This window comes from Hypanus sabinus, chromosome 2, assembly GCF_030144855.1.
Source record: "Hypanus sabinus isolate sHypSab1 chromosome 2, sHypSab1.hap1, whole genome shotgun sequence".
NCBI classification, from domain to species: Eukaryota; Metazoa; Chordata; class Chondrichthyes; order Myliobatiformes; family Dasyatidae; genus Hypanus; species Hypanus sabinus.
The window spans coordinates 211,509,853-211,522,532 of record NC_082707.1 but is presented as its reverse complement, the minus strand read 5'-3'; the positions used below and the strand labels follow the sequence as shown (position 1 = coordinate 211,522,532).

The following is a 12,680-nucleotide window of genomic DNA, read 5'->3' as shown; positions in this document are numbered from 1 at the left end:
TCGGACCAACCCTCTGGATCTGGATCCCTGCCCCCTGCACATCTAGTTTAAACCCCCCCCCCCCCCCCGAGCAGCACTGGCAAACGCTCCTGCAAGAATGTTAGTACCCCTCCGGTTCAGATGTAGACCGTCCCTTCGAAACAGATCCCAATGTCCCTGGAACAAAGACCAATTATCCAAAAACCTTAACCCTTCCTTCCTGCACCATGCTCTCAGCCTCGTATTGATGTGCATAATCATTCTATTCTTCGCCTCACTTGCACGTGGCACAGGTAGCAATCCCGAGATTGTCACCCTGGAGGTCCTGCCTTTCAGCTTCACTCCTAACTCCCTGAACTCTCTAAGCAGGACCCCCTCACTCACCTTACCTTCATCGTTGGTCCCTACATGGACCACTACATCTGGGTTCATGCCCTCATTCTCAAGAATAGCCTGCACCCGATCTGAGATGCCCCGGACCCTGGCACCAGGGAGGCAACATACCATCCGAGACTCCCGATCTGCCCCACAAAATCTCCTATCTGCCCCCCTAAGTATAGAATCCCCTAAAACTATCGCTCTCTTCTCTTCTCTCCTCCCCTTTCTAGTTCAGGGTTCAACCTCTGTGCCAGAGGCAGGACCACTACAACTCATTCCTGGTAGGTCATCCCCATCAACAGTATCCAGTACGGTATACTTATTGTTAATGGGAATGGCCGCAGGGGTGCTCTGCTCTCTCTGCCTGCTCCCCCTGCCTCTCTGGACAGTCACCCATCTGCCTACTTCTTGATGTTATCAAATAATAGGAACAGAAGGAAAAATGGAAGGCTATGTGGGAGGGAAGGTTTACATTGATGCCTTTAGTTTCAAGGTAATTATGAAAATAGGTCTGGTCCTTGGGAAGTGATTCACAAATGGAGAAAGGCCAATTTTGATTGTATCATAAGTCCATAAGATATAGGAGCAGAATTTGGTGATTTGGCTCATCGTGTCTGTTCCAACATTTCATCATGGCTGATCCATATTCCCTCTCAGGCCCAATCTTCTGGCAGATTTGTCATGCAAGATTTTCCCTTCAGGAAACCATGCTGACTTCAGCTGATATTATCATGTGCCTCAAGTAACCCAAAACCACATCCTTAACAATCAACTCCAACATCTTCCCAACCACTGAAGTCAGATTAACTATAATGTCCTTTCTGCTGCCTCTCTCCCTTCTTGAAGAGTGGTATGACATTTGCAATTTTCCATTCCTCTGGAACCATGCTAGAATCAATTGTTCCTTGAAAAGTCATTAGTAATACCTTCACAATCTCTTCAGCCACCTCTTTCAGAACCCTGGGGCATATACCATCTGTTCTAGATGACTTATCTCCCTTCAGATCTTTCAGTTTTTCTAAGAACCTTCTCCCTAGTAATGGCAACTTCACACACTTCTAACCCCCGATACTCTTCAACTTCTGGCATACCACTAGTGTCTTCCACAGTGAAGATTTATGCAAATTTCATCCACTATTTCCTTGTCCCCCATTACTACCTCTCCAGAAACATTTTCCAGGAGTCTGATATACACTCTCACCTCTCTTTTACACTTCATGTATCTGAAGAATATTATTGGCTCGCTTGCCTTTGTGTTCTATCTTTTCCTTCTTAATTATTTTTTTAAATTGCCTAATGTTGGTTTTTAAAAGCTTTACAATCCTCTATCTTCTACTAATTTTTGTTCTATTATATGCCATCTCTTTGGCTTTGATTTCTCTTGTTACCCATTGTTGTGTCATCTTGCCTTTAGAATACTTCTTCATTTTTAAGAGGTATACATCCTGCGCCTTCCAAATTGCTTCATGAAATTCTAGTCATTCCTGTTTTGCTGTCATCCCTGCAAAATGTTCTTTTCCATTCAATGTTGGCCATCTCCTCCATCATGTCTCTGTAATTCCCTTTACTCCACTGCAATACTGATACATCTGACTTTAGCTTGTCCTTCTCAAATTGCATGGTGAATTCTATCATATTATGATCATTCACATCTAACAGTTCCTTGACCCTCTCTAATCAATTCCAGTTCATTGCATAACACCCAAATCGAGAATAGCCGTTTCAAACTAGAATGGCTGGGAGGTGGGAACTGAACTGAAGAGATAGAGGAAGGGATGGTTTGTTCACAAATAGAGAAAACTTGTATGCAGTGTGAAAGGGAGGATAGGTAGGTGATAGAGAAGGGACACGCTCAGACTGATGGTTTGAGATGTACCTATTTTAATACAAGAAGCATCATGAACAAAGCAGATGAGCTTAAAGCATGGATCAGTACTTGGAGCTATGATGTTGTGGACATTACAGATACTTGGACGTCTCAGGGGCAGGAGTGGCTGCTGACAGGCTTTAGATGTTTCAGCAAGGACAGGGAGGGAGGCAAAAGAGCTCGGGGCATTGCACTGCCGATCAGAGACAGTGTCACAGCTGCAGAAAAGGAAGAAGTCATGGAGGGATTGTCAATGGAGTCTCTGTGGAATAGCAAGGGGTCAATAACTCTTCTGGGTGTTTTTGAGATACCACCTGATAATCACCTGGACATCAAAGAGCAGATAGGGAGACAGATTCTGGAAAGGTGTAATAATAACAGGCTCAAGCAACACACACAAAATGCTGGTGGAACACAGCAGACCAGGCAGCATCTATAAGGAGAAGCACTGTCGACATTTTGGGCCGAGACCCTTCGTCAGGACTAACTGAAAGGAGAGATAGTAAGAGATTTGAAAGTAGTTGGGGGTTGGGGGAAATGCAAAATGATAGAAGACCGGAGAGGGTGGGATGAAGCTAAGAGCTGGAAAGGTGATTGGTGAAAGTGATACAGAGCTGGAGAAGGGAAAGGATCATGGGATGGGAGGCCTCGGGAGAAGGAAAGGGGGAGGGGGGAGCACCAGAGGGAGATGGAGAACAGGCAGGGTGATGGGCAGAGAGAGAGAAAAAAAACAAACAACTAAATATGTCAGGGATGGGGTAAGAAGGGGAAGTGGGGCATTAACGGAAGTTAGAAAAGTCAATGTTCATGCCATCAGGTTGGAGTTACCCAGTCGGTAATATAAGGTGTTGTGCCTCCAATCTGAGTGTGGATTCATCTTGATAGTAGAGGAGGCCATGGATAGACATATCAGAATGTGAATGGGACATGGAATTAAAATGTGTGGCCACTGGGAGATCCTGCTTTCTCTGGTGGACCAAGCGTAGGTGTTCAGCGAAACGGTCTCCCAGTCTGTGTCGGGTCTCACCAGTATATAAAAGGCCACACCGAGAGCACCAGACGCAGTATACCACACCAGCTGACTCACAGGTGAAGTCTCGCCTCACCTGGAAGGACTGTCTGGGGCCCTGAATGGTGGTGAGGGAGGAAGTGTAAGGGCAGGTGTAGCACTTGTTCCACTTACAAGGATAAGTGCCAGGAAGGAGATCAGTGGGAAGGGATGGGGGGGACGAGTGGACAAGGAAGTTGCGTAGGGAGCGATCCCTGCGGAAAGCAGAAAGAGGGGGGAGGGAAAGATGTGCTTGGTGGTGCGATCCCTTTGGAGGTGGTGGAAGTTTCGGAGAATTATACGTTGGACCTGGAGGCTGATGGGATGGTAGGTGAGGACAAGGGGAACCCTATCCTGAATGGGGTGGCAGGCGGATGGGGTGAGGGCAGATGTGCGGGAAATGGGAGAGATGCGTTTGAGAGCAGAGTTGATGGTGGAAGAAGGGAATCCCCTTTGTTTAAAAAATGAAGACATCTCCTTTGTCCTGGAATGAAAAGCCTCAGCCTGAGAGCCGATGTGCCGGAGATGGAGGAATTGTGAGAAGGGGACAGCATTTTTGCAAGAGACAGGGTGGGAAGAGGAATAGTCCAGGTAGCTGTGAGAGTCTGTAGACTTATAGTAGATATCAGTAGATAAGCCGTCTCCAAAGATGGAGACAGAAAGATCAAGAAAGGGGAGGGAGGTGTCTGAAATGGACCAGGTATTTTTGAGGGCAGGGTAAAAGTTGGAGGCAAAATTAATGAAGTCAACGAGCTTAGCATGCGTCCAGGAGGCAGCGCCAATTCAGTCATTGATGTAGCGAAGGAAAAGAGGGGGACGGATACCCGTATAGAGTTGGAACATGGACTGTTCCACAAAGCCAACAAAAAGGCAGGCATAACTGGGACCCATGCGGGTGCCCATGGCTACACACTTGGTTTGGAGGAAGTGGGAGGAGCCAAAGGAGGAATTATTGAGAGTAAGAACTAATTCCGCTAGACGAAGGAGAGTGGTGGTAGAGGGGAATTGGTTAGGTCTGGAATCCAAAAAGAAGCAAAGAGCTTTGAGACCGTCCGGGTGGGGGATGGAGGTATATAGGGACTGGATGTCCATGGTGAAAATAAGGCAGTGGGGGCCAGGGAACTTAAAATCATCAAAAAAATTCAAAGCGTGAGAAGTGTCACAAACATAGGTGGGAAGAGATTGAACAAGGGGGGATAAGTCAGTGTCAAGGTATGCAGAAATGAGTTCGGTGGGGCAGGAGCAAGCTGAGACAATAGGTCTACCTAGACAGGCAGGTTTGTGGATCTTGGGTAGGAGGTAGAAATGGGAATTGTTGGGCGTGGGAACTATGAGGTTGGTGGCAGTGGATGGGAGATCCCCAGAGCTGATAAGGTTGGTGATGGTATAGGAGACAGTGGCCTGGTGCTCCTTGGTGGGGTCATGATCAAGGGGTAAATAAGAGGAGGATAAATAAGAGGTAAATAATAACAGGCTTGTCATGGTGGGAGATTTTAATTTCCCTGATATTGATTGGTATCTTCCCAGAGCAAGGGGTTTAGATGGGGTGGAGTTTGTTAGCTGTGTTCAGGAAGGTTTCCTGACACAATATGTTGATGAGCCTACAAGAGGGGAGGCTGTACTTGATCTGGTATTGGGAAATGAACCTGGTCAGGTGTCAGGTCTCTCAGTGGGAGAGCATTTTGGAGATGGTGATCACAATTCTATTCCTTTTACCATAGTATTGGAGAGGGATAGGAACAGACAAGTCGAGAGCAGCCAGTGAGTGAGTGGGCCAGTGAAGGAGTGGAGCTTTGAGGCTTTGGCAATAAGAGGCGGACGACATGCTTTCTCCCAGTGAGGTAAGGCCAGGTAAGTTTCTCTAATTAATTTAATTAACTTAGGAGTTGGTAATAGAGGCAGTAGATAGGGCAGTCCAGTGCTCCAATTGTAAAATGTGGGAAGTCAGGACAGCACAATTGTCTCTGATGGATACACCTGCAAAAGGTGCATCCAGCTGCAGCTCCTGTCAAACCGAGTTAGGGAACTGGAGCTGGAGCTGGATGAATTTCGGATCATTCAGGAGGCAGAGGCAGTAACAGATTGGAGTTTCTGGGAGACAATCACCCCTAAAAGTCAGGAGGCAGGTAACTGGGTGACTGTCAGGAGAGGGAAAGGGAATAGACAGAAAGAGCAGAGCACCCCTGTGGCTGCTCCCATCAACAATAAATATACTGTTTTGGATACTGTTGGTGCGGACGACCTACCAGGGACAAGTTGTAGTGGTCGCGTCTCTGGCACCGAGACTCGACCCTCAGCTCAGAAAGGAAGGAGGGAAAAGAGGAGAGCAGTAGTGATTGAGGATTCAATAGTTAGGGGGACAGATAAGAGGTTCTGTGGGAGAGATCGAGAATCCTGGATGGTCTGATACCTCCCTAACAAGTGTGAGGTGATGCATTTTGGAAGGAAAAACCAGAAGTCTGAGTACAGGGTTAATGGTCGGTTACTTAAGAGTGTGGATGAACAGAGGGACATACATACATCCCTCAAGGTTGCTGCACAGGTTGATAGGGTAGTTAAGAAGGCCTTTGGAATGCTGGGCTTCATTAATAGGGGGATTGAGTTCAAGAGAGGTCATGTTGCAACTCTACATATCTCTGGTGAGACCACACTTAGAGTATTGTGTTCAGTTCTGGTCACCTCATTATAGGAAGGATGTGGAAGTTATGGAGAGGGTGAAGAGGAGATTTACCAGGATGTTGCCTGGATTGGAAAACAAGTCTTGTGAGGCAAGGTTAGCAGAGCTGGGACTTTTCTCTTTGGAGCGAAGGATGAGAGGGGACTTGATAGAGCTCTACAAGATTAAGAGAGGCATAGATAGGGTGGATAGCCAGTAACTGTTTCCCAGGGCACAAATAGCAAACACCAGAGGGCATATGTACAAAGTTAAGTGAGGGAAGTTTAGGGGAGACATCGGGGTAAGTTTTTTACACAGAGGGTTGTGGGTGCCTGGAATGACTTACCAGGGATAGTGGTGGAGGCTAAAACATTAGGGGTACTGAACAGCCTCTTGGACAGGCACATGGATGAAACAAAAATAAAGGGTTACGGGGTAGTGTGGGTTTAGTACTTTTTTTTAAGGAATATATGGGTCGGCACAACATCGAGGGCTGAAGGGCCTGTACTGTGCTGTAGTACTCTAGTGTCTAGTGAAAGCATTTAATTGGAATAAGGGGAAATATGAAGCTATCAGGCAGGATCTTGGAAGCATAAATTGGGAAGAGATGTCCTCAGGGAAATATGTGGCAAATGATCAGTGGACATTAGCTTGACATTCTGTGTAAGTATGTTTCAATGGGATAGGGAAAGGATAGTAGGGTACAGGAACTGTGGTGTACCAAAGCTGTTGTAAATCTAGTCAAGAAGAAAAGAAGAGCTTACGAAAGGTTCAAAAAACTAGGTAACGTTAGAGATCTAGAAGATTATAGGCTAGCAGGAAGGAGCTTAAGAATGAAATTAGGAAAGCCAGAAGGGGTTCTGAGCTCCAGAGACCATCCAGGAGTCCCTTAAAAGGCTTATCGTATCCGCCTCCACAACTGTAGCTGGCAGCCACTCTCTGCATAAAAAACTCACCCCTGACCTCTCCTCTGTACCTATGCCCCAGCACCTTAAACCTGTGTCCTCTTGTGGCAACCATTTCAGCCCTGGAAAAAAGCCTCTAACTATCCACATGATCTATGCCTCTCATCATCTTATACACCTCTATCAGGACACCCCTCATCCTATGTCACTCCAAGGAGAAAAGGACAAGTTCATTCAACTGATTCTCATAAAGCATGCTCCCCAATCCAGGCAACATCCTTGTAAATCTCCTCTGCACCCTTTCTATGGTTTCCACATCCTCCAGAGGTGACTAGAACTGAGCAAAGTACTCCAAGTCGGGTCTGACCAGGGTCCTATACAGCGGCAACAATACCTCTCGGCTCCTAAACTCAATCCCATGACTGATGAAGGCCAATGCGCCGTATGCCTTTTTAACCACAGAATCAACCTGCGCAGTGGCTTTGAGTGTCCTATGGACTCGGATCCCAAGATCCCTCTGATCCTCCACACTGTCAAGAGTCTTACCATTCATACTATATTCTTCCATCATATTTGACCTACCAAGATGAACCATTTCACACTTACCTGGGTTGAACTCCATCTGCCACTTCTCAGCCCAGTTTTGCATTCTATCAATGTCCCGCTGTAACCTCTGACAACCTCCACACCATCCACAACACCTCTAACCGTTGTGTCATCAGCAAACTTACTAACCGATCCCTCCACTTCCTCATCCAGGTCATTTATAAAAATCACAAAGAGAAGGGGTCCCAGAACAGATCCCTGAGGCACACCACTGGTCACCGATCTCCATGCAGAATATTACCCTACTACAACCATAATTTGCCTTCTGTGGGCAAGCCAATTCTGGATCGACAAAGCAAGGTCACCTTGGATCCCATGCCTCCTCATTTTCTCAATAAGCCTTGCATGGGGTAGCTTATCAAATGCCTTGCTGAAATCCATATATACTACATCTACTGCTCTACTTTCATCAATGTGTCTAGTGACATCCTCAAAAAATTCAATCAGGCTCATAAGGCATGGACGTGAACACGAGGAAATCTGCTGATGCTGGAAATTCAAACAACAACACACACAAAAAATACAGGTCAGGCAGGCCAGGCAGCATCTATAGGAGAAGTACTGTCGACGTTTCAGGCCGAGACCCTTCGTCAGGACTAACCAAAAGGAAAGATAGTAAGAGATTTGAAAGTAGTGGGGGGAGGGGGAAATGCGAAATGATAGGAGAAGACTGGAGGGGGTGGGATGTAGCTAAGAGCTGGAAAGGTGATTGGTGAAAGTGATACCGAGCAGGGATCGCTTCCTACGTGACTCCCTTGTCCACTCGTGCCCCCATCCCTTCCCACTGATCTCACTACTGGCACTTATCCTTCTAAGCGGAACAAGTGCTACACCTCCCCTTACACTTCCTCCCTCACCACCATTCAGGGCCCCAGACAGTCCTTCCAGGTGAGGCGACACTTCACCTGTGAGTCAGCTGGCGTGTTATACTGTGTCCGGTGCTCCCGGTGTGGCCTTTTATATATTGGTGAGACCCGACGCAGACTGGGAGACCATTTCGCTGAACACCTACGCTCGGTCTGCCAGAAAAAGCAGGATCTCCCAGTGGCCACACATTTTAATTCCACGTCCCATTCTGATATGTCTATCCTCTACTGTCAAAATGAATCCAAACTCAGGTTGGAGGAACCACACCTTATAGATAGCACACACGGCTAGATAGCCTCCAACCTGATGGCATGAACATTGACTTCTCTAACTTCCGTTAATGCCCCTCCTCCCCTTCTTACCCCATCCCTGACATATTTAGTTGTTTGCCTTTTCTCCATCTCCCTCTGGTGCTTCCCCCCCCCCTTCTTTCTCCCGAGACCTCCCGTCCCATGATCCTTTCCCTTCTCCAGCTCGGTATCACTTTCACCCATCATCTTTCCAGCTCTTAGCTTCATCCCACCCCCTCCGGTCTTCTCCTATCATTTCGCAGTTCCCCCTCCCCCCACTATTTTCAAATCTCTTACTATCTTTCCTTTTGGTTAGTCCTGACGAAGGGTCTCGGCCGGAAACATCAACAGTGCTTCTCCTATAGATGCTGCCTGGCCTGCTGTGTTCCACCAGCATTTTTTGTGTTTTCATAAGGCACGGCCTGCCTATGATAAAGCCATGCTGACTATTCATAATCATATTATGCCTCTCCAAATGTTCATAGATCCTGCCTCTCAGGATCTTCTCCATCAGCTTACTCACCGGTCTACAATTTCCTGGGCTATCTCTACTCCCTTTCTTGAATAAGGGAACAGCATCTACAACCCTCCAATCCTTCACAATCTCTCCCGTCCCCATTGGTGATTCAATGATCAACGCCAAAGGCTCAGCAATCTCCTCCCTTGCCTCCCACAGTAGTCTGGGGTACAACTCATCCAGTCCCGGCAACTTATCCAACTTGATGCTTTCCAAAAGCTGTAGCACATCCTCTTTCTTAATATCTACTTGCTCAAGCTTTTCAGTTTGCTGTAAGTCATCCCCACAGTTGACAAGATCCTTTTCCATAGTGAATACTGAAGCAAAATATTCATTAAGTACCTCTGCTATATCCTCTGGTTCGATACACACTTTTCCACTGTCACACTTGATTGGTCCTATTCTCTCATGTCTTATCCTCTTGCTCTTCACATACTTGTAGAATGCCTTGGGTTTTTCATTAATCCTGTCTGCCAAGACTTTTTAATGGCCCTTTCTGGCTCTCCAGTAGAGTTATTGACTCCTTCCTGTTCCTAACTACCACCAACAGAGACTCTATAGACAATCCCTCCATGACTTCCTCCTTTTCTGCAGCCATGACCTATCTCTAATCAAAAGTACCACACCCCCACTTCTTTTGCCTCCCTCCCTGCCCTTTCTGAAACATCTAAAGCCTGTCACTTGAAGTAACCATTCCTGCCCCTGAGTCATCCTAGTATCTGTAATGGCCACAATATCATAGCTCAAAGTACTGATCCACACTCTAAGCTAATCTGCTTTGTTCATAATACTCTTTGCATTAAAACAGACACATCTCAAACCATCAGTCTGAGTGTGTCCCTTCTCTATCACCTGCCTATCCTCCCTCTCGCACTACCTCCAAGCTTTTCCTGTTCGTGAGCCAGCTACCTCTTCTTCCATCTCTTCAGTTCGGTTTCCACCCCCCAGCAATTCTGGTTTAAACTCTCCCCAGTAGCCTTAGCAAACCTCCCCGCCAGGATATTGGTACCCCTTGGATTCAAGTGCAACCCATCCTTTTTGTATAGGTCACACCTGCCCCAAATGAGGTCCCAGTGATTCAATCTGAATCTCTGCCCCCTGCCCAATCCCTCAGCCACGCACTTATCCTCCTCCTCACTCTATTCCTATACTCACTGTCACATGGCACAGGCAGAAATCCTGAAATCACTACCTTCATGGTCCTGCTTCTCAATTTCCATCCTAACTCCCTCTAGTCTGCTTTCAGGACCTCCTCATTTTTCCTACCTATGTCATTGGTACCAATATGTACCACAACCTCTGGCTATTCTCCTTCCCACTTCAGGATATTGTGGAAGCAATCAGAAACATCCCAGACTCTGGCATCTGGGAGGCAAACTACTATCCGTGTTTCTTTCCTGTGTCCACAGAATCACCTGTCTGACCCCCTAACTATAGAGTCCCCATCACTGCTGACATCCTCTTCCTTTCCCTACCCTTCTGAGCCGCAGGGCCAGACTCTGTGCTAGAGGTGCAGCCATTGTTGATTCCTCCAGGTAGGCCATCCCCCCAGCAGTACTCAAACAGGAGTACTTATTGTTAAGGGGGACAGCCACAGGGGTACTCCTTAGCATCTGACTCTTGCCATTCCCTTTTGTGATTGTTACCCACTTGTTTGTCTCCCGAGGCCCCGGTATGACTACCTGCCTATAGCTCCTATTTATCAACTCCTCACTCTCCATGACCAGACAAAGATCATCAAGCTTCATCTTCAGTTCCCTAATGTGGTTCCTAAGGAGCTGCAGCAGCTTGACACACCTGGCTGAGAGGTGGCCATCCGGGAGGCTGATAGTCTCCAGGACTTCCCACATCTGACACTGAGCATAGAACACTTGCCTCACACTCATCTGTATTCTACAAAAGCATCCTACTTCGCCTTGACCCGCTATCGCCGAAGCCCCATTGAACCAAAGCCCTCCTATTCTGTCTCCCTCTGCTTTTCTGCCCGCTTCTCTTAAGCCTGCTCTATAAAACTGTTTCCTTTTAAACTCTTCTCACTGTTCAACCAGGCTGACGTCCACACCTTTGCACAGTCGTACCTCAATCAAACTGCTGAAGAAATAACTGTTTCCTTTCAAACTCGTTTTGCTGTTCTAACTGGCTGATGTCCATCATCTAGATCACTGATAGACAGTACAAAAAGAAGCGGTCCCAATCATCTTATTCTTACCTTCATTGACACGTAGAACAGGGAAATCCAGAGATTACTACCCTCAAGGTCCTGTTTTTCAGCTTTCTACCTAAAATCTCTCTTCAGGACCTCCTTAGCTTTTCTACCTATGTTATTGATGTTAATATAGTAGGTTATCCCCCTCAACAGTATCTAAAGTGGTTTATTTATTATTGTGTGGAATGGCCACAGGGGTATTTTGTACCGGCTATGCATTTCCCTTTCCTTCTCCTGACAGTCACCCAGTTACCTGTTTCCTACAACCTAGGAGTGACTACTTCCCTGTAGCTCCAATCGATCACCTCCTTATTCTCTCGTATCAATCAAAGGCCATTGAGATGCAGTTCCAGTTCCTTTATATATTCTCTCAGGAGCTGCAGCTCAATAACGTTCAGCTCTGAGGAGTATCAGAAGGATCTGGCAAGTGTGGATTGAAATAGGTTGCTTTCTGGCAAAGGTGCACTTGGTAAATGTGAAGTCTTCAAAAGTGAAATTTTGAGAGTACAGCACTGTCAGAGTAAAAAGCAAGAAAAACAGGTTTAGGGAATATTGTTTTTCAAGAGATATTGAGGCCCTGGTTAAGAAAAAGAAGGAGGTGCATAGCAGGTATATGCAGGAAAGAACAAATGAGGTATTTGAAGAATATAGGAAATGCAAGGGAAAAAGGAAGAAGGAAATCAGGAGAGTTAAAACAAGCATGTGGTTGCTCTAGCAAACAAGGCTATGGAGAATCCCAAGGTATTCTCCAGATATATTGAGAACAAAAGGAAAACAAGGGACAAACTTGGTCTTCTGGAAGATCCATGCATGGAGCTGAAAAAGATGAGGTGATATTTAATTGATTTTTTTTTGCACCTGTATTTACTTGGGAGATGGACACAGGATCTACAAAAGTGAGCCAGAGCAGCAGTGAGGTCATGGACCATATACAAGATTACAGAGGAGGAAATGTTTGCTATCTTGAAGCAAATAAGAGTGGATAAATCCACAATGCCTGACAAGGTGTTCTCTTGGACCCTGTGGGAAGTTAGTGCAGAAATTACAGAAGCTCTGGCAGAGGTATTTAAGACATCCTTATCAATGGGTGAGGTGCCAGAGGACTGGAGGATAGCTGATGTTGTTCCATCGTTTAATTAAGGCTCTAAGAATAAGCCAGGAAGTTACAGGTCAATGAGCCTGACATCAGAATTGCGAAAGTTATTGGAAGGTTTTCTAAGGGAAGGAATATTTAAGTATTTGGACAGACAGGGACTGATTAGGGATAGTCAACATAGCTATATGCATGGTTGGTTGTGTCTTACAGAGATTTTTGAGGAAATTACCAGAAAAGTTGATGAAGACAAGGCAGTGGGTATTGT

General features: G+C 46.2%; 1 protein-coding gene across 1 annotated transcript in view; it reads right to left on the bottom strand.

The window, feature by feature from the left end:
* tmem63c (transmembrane protein 63C) overlaps window positions 1-12,680 on the bottom strand; it is a 494,723-nt gene that overhangs the window by 89,597 nt on the left and 392,446 nt on the right. The window lies entirely within an intron of this gene.